This window comes from Nerophis ophidion, linkage group LG10 (assembly GCF_033978795.1).
Source record: "Nerophis ophidion isolate RoL-2023_Sa linkage group LG10, RoL_Noph_v1.0, whole genome shotgun sequence".
In the NCBI taxonomy this organism is placed as follows: domain Eukaryota; kingdom Metazoa; phylum Chordata; class Actinopteri; order Syngnathiformes; family Syngnathidae; genus Nerophis; species Nerophis ophidion.
This window is the reverse complement of record NC_084620.1, coordinates 31,699,139-31,712,365: the sequence shown is the minus strand read 5'-3', so window position 1 is coordinate 31,712,365 and position 13,227 is coordinate 31,699,139. Positions and strand designations below refer to the sequence as shown.

General features: G+C 40.0%; 1 protein-coding gene across 5 annotated transcripts in view; it reads right to left on the bottom strand.

The window, feature by feature from the left end:
* The window catches only part of htr2cl1 (5-hydroxytryptamine (serotonin) receptor 2C, G protein-coupled-like 1), a 225,008-nt gene that overhangs the window by 97,752 nt on the left and 114,029 nt on the right, over positions 1–13,227 (bottom strand). For all 5 annotated transcript variants that reach the window (XM_061913502.1, XM_061913506.1, XM_061913504.1 and 2 more), the window contains one exon: positions 130–207. The gene's annotated coding sequence lies outside the window, so the exon portion shown is untranslated. The remainder of the gene's footprint in view (positions 1–129; positions 208–13,227) is intronic.

Here is a 13,227-nt window from a genome sequence, read left to right as displayed (position 1 = left end):
TAATGATTCCTGCTTTATGAACCAAATAACAGCGATTACCGAGGGATTACTGTAACATGTAAACATCAAGGCTAAGAAGACACTATATACACAATAAATGTACTTTTATTTGAGTTGGTATGCACTCACCCTCACCCAGCGCTGTTCGGATCATCGTGTGGAACAAGCCTGCATGCACAAGGTCAGTCTTGAAGATTCTCAGTCGTTCTAGTGAAAAAAAAAAAAAAAAAAAATTAAAAAAGCACAAGGAGAAAGTTTAGTCACACCTTCTAAGGTTGACCTTGGGATGTGTTCAATTAAAAATAAAATGCCAATCAATCCCAGTTTAGGTGTTTTGAGCCATGTTTTGTCTAAAGAGGGGAACACTTCTCATTTAACCTTTTAATAAATCAATTTCATCCCTAGAAACAAAAACTTTTTATTTTATTTCCTGTAAGAGAAACATTTTTCAGTAATCCTCCACACTGCAAACTTTTAAAAAGAACCCACAGGATTAAAGTATTGATTGTGGCGTCTTTGTAAGGTTTCGGCTTGCAAAACATTGTGCCAGACTCCTGAAGGTTTATCTTTTGTATATATTTTTTATTTTTAGAAAATGGAGATGTTATTTTGCTGCGTAATCGTGACATTTTTTAAGAATGGAAGGCTTTGTATGACAGGTGCCTTGACGTAACTGTTTTCGTGGTTGAAATTAAGCTGTATGGGATTGAATAGGAGCCAACAAGGTCGGCTAAGGCGCTAATTAGCTCCCCAGTTGTCGCAACTGTTGGCGGCAATGTTCCTCATGGGTGCTTCCCTCCAAACAAGGCATTTCAGACGGAAAGAGCAATAACAAATCTAACGCATACATCATTAAGAAAATCTTAATTTGCATTAATTAAGACTTAACAGCGCTGGAGGCTCAAGCATCTCCGTGTGTAAACGATCTTATGACTCCATTTCCTTTTTGTGTTATTTTAAAATTCGTAGGGACGCGCCTGGGTGACAGCGAGAAATATGATGTTGTTTATACAAAGCAGGGGTTCAGTTTGAGTTCACGCTCATGATGCAATATGGATGAAGGTATAAAATAATAAAGACCTGCATGTGTCCATATAAATATACAGCCCCGTCTACATCTCCAAGGATTCAATACAGGGACCCAAACAAATGGATAACTCTAGCAGATTCCTGGTTTGGCTTTCATTTTTTTTCTCTGCTTTAACTTGTAAATATTTAGATTTTATTATGGTAAGTCGGACTTGTTTCCAGTGAAGGTTGGACTCCGCCAAGGCTGACTTTTGTCACCGATTCTGTTCATAACTTTTACGGACAGAATTTCTCGGCGCGGTCAGGGCGTTGAGGGGTTCCGGTTTGGTGGCAGCAGGATTAGGTCTCTGATTTTTGCAGATGATGTGGTCCTGATGGCTTCATCTGGGCGGGATCTTCAGCTCAGTTCGCAGCAGAGTGTGATGCGACTGGGATGAGAATCAGCAGCCAAGTCCGAATTCATGGTTCTCTTCCGGAAAAGGGTGGAGTGCCATCTCTGGGTTGGGGAGGATATCTTGCCCCAAGTGGAGGAGTTCAAGTACCTTGGAGTCTTGTTCACGAGTGAGGAAAAAGTGGATTGTGAGGTCAACAGGCGGATCGGTGCGGCGTCTTAAGTAATGCGGACGCTGTACCGATCTGTTGTGGTGAAGAAGGAACTGAGCCGGAAGGCAAAGGTCTCAATTTACCAGTCGATCTAAGTTCCCATCCTCACCTATGGTCATGAGCTTTGGGTTTTGACCGAAAGGACAAGATCATGGGTACAAGCGGCCGAAATGAGCTTCCTCCGTCGGGTGGCGGGGCTCTCTCTTAGAGATAGGGTGGGAAGCTCTGTCATCCAGGAGGAGCTCAAAGTAAAGCCGCTGCTCTTCCACATCGAGAGGAGCCAGATGAGGTGGTTCGGGCATCTGGTAAGGATGCCACCCAAACGCCTCCCTAAGGAGGTGTTTCGGGCACCTCCGACCGGTAGGAGGCCAAGGGGAAGACCCAGGACACGTTGGGATGACTATGTCTTTCGGCTGGCCTGGGAATGCCTCAAGATCCCCCGGGAGGAGCTGGACGAAGTGGCTGGGGAGAAGGAAGTCTGGGCTTCCCTGCTTAGGCTGCTACCCCCGTGACCCGACCTCAAATAAGCGGAAGAAGATGGATCGATAGATGAATTATGGTAAATAAGGATGAAAGCGCAGTGTAAAAAGAGTTGGGACAATAAAGCAATTTACTAAACACTTGCTTAGACAAGACGGTTGGTAAGAACAATTCTGTATTCCTATAATTGTTTTTTAATAAGTACGATTTATTCAAAATATGTTTAATTGCTCCCAGAGGCATTTATAGAGCTTTTTAAGGGCTTTGTATTCAATTAAAATAGCGGGTACCTACTGTACACTCAAAAATGCAGAACTCTTGTCTGTTTAAGAATGTGAAGCATGAACCAACAGATGACATCTGCCAGCCGCTTCAGCGAAAGCTCTCTTCAATTATTCAAAACTTCACATTTCAAGAATTTCACCTGCTCAAATAGCAGCGAAGACATAACTAAGAACATCATCATCCATTTGTCCTGATGGAGCACGTTAAATCTGACACGATCAATGGGGCTCAGAGTGAGCACTGATGGCCCTAATGGAAATGGATGCTGACGTCAAACTCGGAATTAAAGCTCTTGGCGTGCGGGAGCGAGCTAGGATTCACCCTGGAGGCACAGCCAATTCTAAAGTAAAAAGGTAAAGAAGGAGAAAGGTTGCCATGGTGGACGTACCTTATATCACCATAGATACATGCCCGTTTCTTTTGCAATCAAGCATAATGAAATAAGGCACAAAGTGTTGATATGGTCTCACTAAATGTTCCAATTATTATTTCTTTTATATTATCTGCAATCTCCTCCAGTAGCCGAGCTACAAAAACCAAAACCCGCCGGGATCTGATTTTGCACCCAGTTAAAAACCAATGACGTTAACAACTGTGGCTTGCAGGCAAATTCATAATGTGGATTTTAGGGTAAGTCCACAAAATGAAAGTAGCCGCATCCGAAATACTAAAAGTTGTCCAAGTGTATTTATCTCTGCATGCACTTTAAAATGTTTTGCTAGTCAGCTGTTGATGTGAAAGTCATGTTTGTTACGGTTTCTGTACTGTAATGAACTCATAATTGCTATCAATGCTGACTTAGCAGTTTGCTCCTTACCAATATTGTTACAACATTGGGTTTCATATTAGTATGATTTTAATAGAATAGGATATTTACATGGTAGGTTATAAATAGCATGAGTTAATATGGGTAAACTATAAATACAATAGAATAAATAGAAACAAAGAATAGATCATGTGATGCTGTAGTGCAAAGAAAATGTAAAAAACAATGACACCAAACCAAATAAAAGCCCAGTTTAGCACCGTTGGGACAAGTCTGCAAATTAAGTGTCGTTCGAGCAGAGATGGGGTGTGCGGTGGTATTGGTGGTGGGTGTGAGATTAGTGTACATCCCTACAGTGCACCATCTGAGCGCAGTAGTCTAACTGCTTCTGGAAAGAACAACTTCCACACCTGCTTTTAACATTCAAGACCAAACATCAGCTGTACAATTATCGCCTGCCACCAAGTAATGCCTTTACAGTTTAGGTAGTAGACACCCTACATTAACGGGATGTTATATAGCTTCCTGAGATCCAGCCTATTCAATTTTGAACTGTGTATTTTGTGTTTGTTTTTTTCAGCGTTGAAAGTTAGGCAAAATAAATAGATGAATAAGTACTGCATTTATTTATGGTTAACTAATAGAAAACTAACCTGGTACTTAGTGGTTAATATTCACATTCCTCCCCTGAAACACATTTCTTTTGGGAATAATAAACAATTTCAATTTATTTTGTGCAGTGTGTGAAGTAATTAATGTAATAAATACACCAAAGAAGAGGCAGGAGGCTAATCAAAGCAGACCTGTGAAGATGACATCGCCATTTGGAGAAACTTGAGTTCTATTGAGTATTTTTTACAGGATATAAAAAAGTCTTAAAAGACTTGGCAGCCTTCACAAATTAGAAAGAGAGAAAAAGATGAGGGGCATTTCTCTGAAAACCATCGCTAAAATAATGAATCTCTTCCTCTTGCCCTTTCAGAATCAATGGAAATTGAGGCAGCAGCAGTATTGCACATGGTTGAAACTGTTCCAATAGGAAGTCATGTGTACGTTAACTGCAACTCCCCATCAAATAAGCTCATGATGTGTAACAACTGGACCTATGCCAAAGCTGTCACAGCGCATGCGCAATCCTGCATGTCTTCTGCTGTAAGCTCTGCCGGCACCTCTGCTCATACGTGCCAACCCCCCCGGATTTTCCGTGAGACTCCCGAAATTCAGCTCCTCTCCCGAAAACCTCCCAGAAGAAATTTTCCCCTGAAAATCTCCCGAAATTCAGCCGGAGGTGAAGGCCACGCCCCCTCCAGCTCCATGCTGACCTGAGTGGGGACAGCCTGTTTTCCCGTACGCTTTCCCACTATATAAACAGCTTGCCTGCCCAATCTCGTTACAACATCTACGGATTTTAATAAAAAACTGCACACACAAGGAGACGAAGCAGAAGAACGAGGAAGTTACAGCTACGGCGGCGCCGTCGACGAGCAAAATGAAGAAATACGCTTGCAAGTTCCAAAACGAATGGAAACAAGAATTTCAGTTTATCCAGGAGAGTTCGAAGGGGAAGGGGTATGTTGCCTGTAAATTTTGTAGAACAGACTTCTCCATTGAACACGGTCATGAACGGTCAGCGAAGCACAAAGCGTCCGCAGCGCAGCATCGTTCACAAGCCATTATTATGGGCCACCTCGCAAAATGGAGACCCGATGGTGTAACTTATGCTGAGACAAAGATGGCTATGCTGATAGCTGGAAGCAACATCCTGTTCTCCTTTGCGGATGTCTACAACAAATCCGTGAAGAATATGTTCCCGGATTCTGAGATTTGTCGCCAGTACGCAAATGGCAGAACAAAGGTTACTCAAATAGTGAAAGGTAAGTGTTGTTTTTTTTTTTTAGTAACCAGCAAGCACAGTACAGTTAGTGGAACAACTGTGTTTTTATTACTGTGTATTTGATAGGTGCCGCCTGAAATTCAACTATTTATTTTATTCATATATATATATATATATATATATATATATATATGTATATATATATACAATAAAATAAATATATATAGCTAGAATTAACTGAAAGTCAAGTATTTCATACCCCCATATATATATATATATATATATATATATATATATATATATATATATATATATATATGTATATGTATATGTATATATATATATATATACATATACATATATATATATATATATATATGTATATGTATATATATATATATATATATATATGTATATATATATATATATATATATATATATATATATATATATATATATATATATATGGAATACTCGAGTTGGTGAATCGTAGCTGTAAATATACTCCCCCCCTTTCAACCACGCTCCCTACCACGCTTCCGCCCCACCGCCGACCACGCCCACCGCCCCCCGCTGCCCACCTCCCGAAATCGGAGGTCTCAAGGTTGGCAAGTATGCCTCTGTTAGAAGACATACCGGTAGCCTTAGATTGCGGCCACGCACCTGGAATGCTGCAGGCAATCACACATCAGCGCACCTGGGACTGATGAAGACAGACTGTGGACCCGAAGATTCAGTGCCAGAACATAGTTCACTCCTTGTATGTTTCCTTTGTTTCCCGTGAGAGCTGTGTGCCTCGACTTCATTCTGGATTCCGGACTGCCTCCTTCAATCTTCGACCCCTGCTTGGACACGGACATCATTGCTTCTCTCCAGCCCCCGGTCGCTTGCTTGCTCACGGGCTGCCTTCTCGCCTCGCACCTTTGGTCTGACTAATGATTCATCCAACACACAACAAATTCTGGTAACATTTACATTGTTAATTCTACACATGGTCTTGCACCATTCACATTTAGTAGCATACACACTCCACCACTTCATTAACATCAAGTTCAATAAACCTCTTGAACTGATCCCAGCCATTGTGTCGTCTCCTTCCCCCGTCGTACGTAACAAAAACGTGTGTCTCAAAGCTATGACGGTTGCCTGACAAGTCCTGCATTGACCATCATAAAGTAGTCCCAACAGGCGCAAGACATGAAAACGTTGAAAACTTGTTGAAATAGGTCCTGACATTGAGCAACTCCAACCTAACATTGAAACAACATGCTTTTTCATGACATGTAATCAATGTTGGGTTTTGACTCTGATTTGACCATTTAATTCTGTACAATTTCCCAACCGATATTCTCCGATACAAATTCAACGTTGAAACCAAATGCTTTTTGACAACGTTTATTCAATGTCAGGTCGTGACGTTGATTTGATCATTGAAATTTGGTCATTTCGGCAATTTTCTCAACCAACAATGTGGATCAACTATTTTGCACCGCTGTTTCGAAGTCAGTTTTCAAGTACACACATGGATAATCAATGTTGTATCAATGTCTAGTGCCTGCTGAGGTATGATAAAAAGTTAGAAAGGCCCTGAAAATGTCTGCACCATATGGCCAAAGACCGGTGAAAAGACCCGCAGTCATAAAGCAGTGACAAGATGGGTGCTGTGGACCTCTGTGATTGCATGCTGTGCTTCTAAGCATAACCAAGAAATGGACATCAAGTGATTCATCATTTCTCTGAAGTTGCTATCACAAATTCCCGGATGCAGTACAAGTCTGAAGGCATAGTGTTTAACTGACCAGCAAAGAACACTGGACAGTTTCTCAACTTCAAACTGGATCTGATAAATGACCTGATGAACTACAGAAAACTGGATCACACTGGCAACAGAGTGGATGACAGTGAGGGACAAATTTGAGGCAGCATTAAAAAAATAATTAGGGGCCGGTCACATGTCTGAGATGGTGTACTGCAATCATGTACGGAGGGACAAAACTGCTGCTGATATGCTTTTTATAATAAAAAAATACTTTAATACAATTGTGAGTTGCAGTTATTTACAACCAAAGAGGCAAGAAATCGTCCCAAAATATGCTTAAAAAGTTCCTATTTGATTCCTCGGATTTCCAAGAGAATATAGTGTACTTGATCAATTCGGGCTGGGCGATATGTACGAAAAAGTACTGTCACGGCCCGGACGCACACCAGTGCGCAATCTGCTGGGAGCCGCGGTGAGCGTGCCTCCAAGCACTCTTAGTCCCGGAGGACACCATGTCCACAGTTTCCAAATATAATTTGAAATGTGGACTCGTCAGACCACAGAACACTTTTCCACTTTGCATCAGGCCATCTTAGATGAGCTCGGGACCAGCGAAGCCGGCAGCGTTCCTGTGTGTTGTTGATAAATGGCTTTCGCTTTGCATAGTAGAGTTTTAACTTGCACTTACAGATGTTGCGACCAACTGTAGTCACTGACAGTGGTTTTATGAAGTGTTCCTGAGCCCATGTAGTGATATCCTTTACACACTGATGTCGGTTTTTGATGCAGTACCGCCTGAGGAATCAAACGTCCGTAATATCATCGCTTACATGCAGTGATTTCTCCAGATTCTCTGAACTTTTTGATGATTTTACGGACCATAGATGGTAAAATCCCTAAATTCCTTGCAATAGCTCGCTGAGAAATGTTGTTCTAAAACTGTGCGACAATTTGCTTTTAAATTGTTGACCCTCACCCCATCCTTGTTTGTGAATTACTTAGCATTTCATGGAAGGTGCTTTTATACCCAATCATGGCACCCACCTGTTCCTAATTAGCAAATTATTGTATTCTATTTATATTTACATCTAACACAATATCCCAACTCATATGGAAACGGGGTTTGTATATATATATATATATATATATATATATATATATATATATATATATATATATATGATTAGATATCTCCTCGTTTAAATAAAAACGCCCCAGGCTATACATTTTCCCAGTCTCTGTGCCGTCTCCTTCTCCCTGGAATTCTCACAAGTACATCTCGATATATTTTGACTTAAACTCGATATTGAATATATATCTCGATGTATTTTTCGGTGAAAGTATACATATAGAGATATTAATTTTCGAGTGATATTCACTGAAATTGAAGTGAATGACAGCTGTACTGTAAACACTTGTACTAACCAGTTAGTAATGAAGGGTATTAACAGTACAGAAAATAATCTGTTTAGATAGTAGAGAATTACAATAAATACAGCACCCTCAGCAACCTCAAAAGGGACAAGCGGTAGAAAATGGATAAATGGAAATAAAAGTGAAAAATATTATTTCTACGTAAAATAAATAACATAGCTGTGCAAATAATACAAAATGAACTCTGATATAAAAACAAATATATTTGCAGGCAGGCACTTTGCGATTCCCCTTCCTGGTTTGATTAACCGCCCTATCTTGTCTCTGATTGGCCCGTCCCTAACCCAGGGGTCACCAACGCGGTGCCCGCGGGCACCAGGTAGCCCGTAAGGACCAGATGAGTAGCCCGCTGGCCTGTTCGAAAAATAGATCAAATAGCAGCACTTACTAGTGAGCTGCCTCTATTTTTATTTTTAATTTGATTTATTTACTAGCAAGGTGGTCTGGCTTTGCTCGATATTTTTAATCTAAGAGAGACAAAACTTAAATATCATTTGAAAATCCAAGAAAATATTTTAAAGACTTGGTCGTCACTTGTTTGAATAAAATCTTTTTTCTTACTTTGCTTCTTATAACTTTCAGAAAGACAATTTTAGAGAAAAAATACAACCTTAAAAATAATTTAAGGATTTTTAAACACATATACCTTTTTACCTTTTAAATTCCTTCCTCTTCTTTCCTGACAATTTAAATCAATGTTCAAGTAAATAGATTTTTTTTTTATTGTAAATAATAATAAATACATTTTAATTTAATTCTTCATTTTAGCTTATGTTTTTTCGACGAAGAATATTTGTGAAATATTTCTTCAAAATTATTATGATTAAAATTCCCAAAATATAATTCTGGCAAATCTAGAAAATCTGTAGAATCAAATTCAAATCTTATTTCAAAGTCTTTTGAATTTTTTTTTAAATATTTTTTTCTGGAAAATCTAGAAGAAATATTGATTTGTCTTTGTTAGAAATATAGCTTGGTCCAATTTGTTATATATTCTAACAAAGTGCAGATTGTATTTTAACCTGTTTAAAACATGTCATAAATTTTTTTAAATTAATCTTAATCAGGAAAAATTACTAATGATGTTCCATAAATATTTTTTTTAATTGTAAAAAAAAAAAATTGAATTAGCTTGTTTTGCTCTTCTTTTTTTCGGTTGAATTTTGAATTTTAAAGAGTCAAAATTAAAGATAAACTATGTTGGCTTCACGTTGGAAGAGGCGTTAGTGTGTCTGCCTCACAATACGAAGGTCCTGCAGTCCTGGGATGAATCCCAGGCTCGGGATCTTACTGTGTGGAGTTTGCATGTCCTCCCCGTGAATGCGTGGGTTCCCTCCGGGTACTCCGGCTTCCTCCCACTTCCAAAGACATGCACCTGGGGATAGGTTGATTGGCAACACTAAATTGGCTCTAGTGTGTGAATGTTGTCTGTCTATCTGTGTTGGACCTGCGATGAGGTGGCGACTTGTCCAGGGTGTACACCGCCTTCCGCCCGATTGTAGCTGAGCTAGGCTCCAGCGCCCCCGATGACCCCAAAAGGGAATAAATAGATGGATGTTTAAAAATTGAATTTTCATTTTTTTCCCTGTTTTCTCCTCTTTTAAACCATTCAATTGAGTGTTCTTTTCATCATTTATTCTCTACAAAAAACATTCCATAAAAGGAAAAAAAAAGTACGACGGAATGACAGACATACCCATTTTTTTTATATATATAGATTTATTTATTAAAGGTAAATTGAGCAAAGGGGCTTTTTCTGGCAATTTATTTAAGTGTGTATCAAACTGGTAGCCCTTTGCATTAATAAATACCCAAGAAGTAGCTCTTGGTTTCAAAAAGGTTGGTGACCCCTGCCCTAACCAATCGTGACTCATCATAGTAAACCACCAACCAATCATTGATGTTCTTATACTTGCAAGCATGTCTTGGAAGGAGGAAGGGGAGGGGTTTAGTAGCCTGTGGAGGGTGAGTGGGGGAGAAAAAGGAACACAACAAATAACCGGTGTTTAGTCATTTTGACGTGAAAAAATTAATATCGATATCACGATATTACGGGCTTCACGGTGGCAGAGGGGTTAGTGCGTTTGCCTCACAATACGAAGGTCCTGCAGTCCTCGGTTCAAATCAAGGCTCGGGATCTTTCTGTGTGAAGTTTGCATGTTCTCCCCGTGAATGCGTGGGTTCCCTCCGTGTACTCCGGCTTCCTCCCACCTCCAAAGACATGCACCTGGGGATAGGTTGATTGGCAACACTAAATTGGCCCTAGTGTGTGAATGTGAGTGTGAATGTTGTCTGTCTATCTGTGTTGGCCCTGTGACGAGGTGGCGACTTGTCCACGGTGTACCCCGCCTTCCGCCCGATTGTAGCTGAGATAGGCGCCAGCGCCCCCCGCAACCCCAAAAACGGAATATGCGGTAAAAAATGGATGCATTATGATATTTTCAGCCCTATGATCATTAACATTACTCTATATTCATTCATCATTCAATTGACCTTTTCATGACAAATGCCAAGCATGTGGCAAACACACAAACACACACACACACACACACACACACACACACACACACACACACACAGAGCATTCCATATGTGATTATTATTCCTCGCTCTGATGTCCTCACCATTGTTGCAGCTATTACACTCCCCCCCCCACCCCCCACCGCCGAACCCCCAAACCCCTCTACCCTCGTTGTCTTTATCTCCCTCCGTCTTCCTCCAACTTCATTATTTCTTCATTAAAATTCAGGATGACCCGTGTAATTGCCTCTGACAAAAGGTGCTTCTCTGGGAAAAAAATAATTGAATACATACAGTACACGCATACAAATGCTGCATCAGTGTGTAATTGTGCATGTCAAGCTGCCTGGCCTTGACCACAGACCGTAATATTGTCTGCTACATGTTGCACACCCTCAAATATGTGCGTGTGTGTGTGTGCACTCATAAACATGTACAACTGTGAGGGTGCTGAATGGACCAAGCAGACCGATGATAAATGCAAAGGTGCAGAGAGCATACACAAACACAATTTTAAAATAGGAACGCTTCTCTGCACTGCTGCAGCATTGAAATAAATGTCTTTACTCTAAACCAAATCTTGGCAAAATACAGGAGAAGGGAAATTTTTGGGTTTTTAATCTTTTTAATCCCGCCTGGCCAGGTGTTTCTATTTAATTTTTTTGTAGCCACCAATTGGATTTACAATTTCAGCCTTGAACCATGACAAGTATTCCAATGGTTTCTGAAGCGAGAAAGCCTGTGCTTTTTGTGATACAGGGCAGCTGTATCACAAAAAACGAAATTGAAGAAGAAATGGAAGCTATTGAGCGAATAGCTATTGACGCTATTCGGCCATAAAATGGGTGTACCCAATGAAGTGGCCCATAGCATGGCTGCGAATCTTTGGGTGTCCCAAGATTCGATTCAATATCGATTGTTGGGATCGCGATTCGATTATATATCGAATCGCGATCCCAACAAGGCTGAGAAGGCAGCAGATGAGAGCGAGAGAGGCATGAAGGTTATTGTGATACAGGGCAGCTGTATCACAAAACAAGAGTGATACTGATTTAGCAATATCACTCTTGATTTTAATTATATTAACTTTTTTTTTTTTAACCAACGTACAGTTTAAAACCTTGTCAAATATTATGTAACAATATGTTTTTAATTTATTTAACACATAAACCTTAGGCTTAGCGCAGGCTGATTAGAAAAATAAGCACTAACCGAATATTCTGCATAGGAAGGGACACTTAAATAACAGACGCAAAATACGTTAATAACAATGCACCGTATTTTTCAGTCCATAGGGCGCACCAGATTAAAAGGCGCACTGCCGATGAGCGGGTCTATTTAACTATTTTTTTCAAACAAAAAGTGCACCGGATTATAGGGCGCATTAATGGAGTCATATTATGATTTTTTTTTTCTACATTTAAAACACTTCCTTGTGGTCTACATAACATGTAATGGTTCTTTGGTCAAAATGTTGCATATATTGTTTTACAGATCATCTTCTAGTACCTTTCTGAGCGTCTCTTCAGGATGCGCTGTTTTGTAGGCGGTCTTATTTATGTGGCTCATCTTCAGCAGTGTCTTCTCCCCGTCATCTTTGTTGTAGCGGTGTAGCGTGCAAGGATGGGAGTGGAAGAAGTGTCAAAAGATGGAGCTAACTGTTTTAATGATATTCAGACTTTACTTAAATCAATAACGGAGCAGCATCTTCTCAGCCGTGGCTCACTAGTGCAACATCAACGGAAATGTGTCGCGTGAAAAAACGTCCGACCGGAACTCTCTGATAACTAAAGTTCCTTGGGTGAATAATCTAAACTCACTACACCGGTATGTTTTAGCACTTTTATGGCGAGTTTACCGACTGACGTAAGTAAGAACTTTACGCTACTTTATATTAGTAATTGCAACACCGGAAGATGAATGTCACATAAGAAGATAGAGAAAAAGAAGAAGCTTATTGACAACGGTGTCGACATGGACTACAATTGCGGATGCGCGCACATTTTCAGGACTTATTGCATATCCCAAATACAAATCAGGAGGTACCAGAATATAAGAAAAGTTGGTTTTGCATAATATTGCGAAACAAAACGTCAGATAATGTCTGCTAATAGGTGTCATTTTGTGGTCTCTCTACAAACACCATAATATTACTCGTATACTTAATGCGACGAAAATCCATCAAGCGGTGCGGCTTCAAAGCTTACCACAGTCGTACTAAAACCATTTTGACAGATTTTTGAATGCCGTTTGTAATGTTCCATATTTTCAATGGAAAATTTAAAGTTTTGGTGTTGTTTACTGCCCTTAAATTGCAGCCTGCATGTATCTCTTATGTATGACTGCCATCTATTGGTTACACTTATCATTACACCATGTACCAAATTTTATTTCAAGGTCAGTAAGCACAACCAGAATTATGCCGTACATTAGGCACACTGGGTTATAAGTCGCACTTAGTAAATGAAAGGATTTTAAGTGCGCCTTATAGTATGAAAAATACGGTAGTGCAGAAAT